Raw genomic sequence first — 455 nt, 5'->3', positions numbered from 1 at the left:
CTTTAAATACTTCAACCATATTCATCAAACCTCATTCTTCATCACTCATTCTTCTACCCCCATAACCTCATTTAAGTACCCAAACTCATACTCAACCTCCAACCTATTCCATGTTTCACAAATTCTAGCCTTGAACCTCATCTTTACCCAACAAAACTCTTGAAGCATCACATCTCCTCACATAACCGAAACACTCCACCCCCCTTCACCATCATTTTCTAGCTTGCCTAAGTCACGTTGTGTCATATATCCCCCCATTCACAACCATTTTCCTTGTGCTTGAGGACAAGCATTCATCTAAGTTTGGTGTTGGGGAGATTCAACCTTGCAAGTGAATCTCAATGGCCTCATCATCAAGGGAGAGGAGAGAAGATGAATTTGATGAAAGAAGATTCAAATCCAAACACAATGAGCGAATTTTTAGTTGGATGTCAAGCAAAGATGTTGTTCCAGAG

This window comes from Arachis duranensis, chromosome 6 (genome assembly GCF_000817695.3).
Source record: "Arachis duranensis cultivar V14167 chromosome 6, aradu.V14167.gnm2.J7QH, whole genome shotgun sequence".
Classification (NCBI taxonomy): domain Eukaryota; kingdom Viridiplantae; phylum Streptophyta; class Magnoliopsida; order Fabales; family Fabaceae; genus Arachis; species Arachis duranensis.
This window is presented reverse-complemented; position numbering follows the sequence as displayed.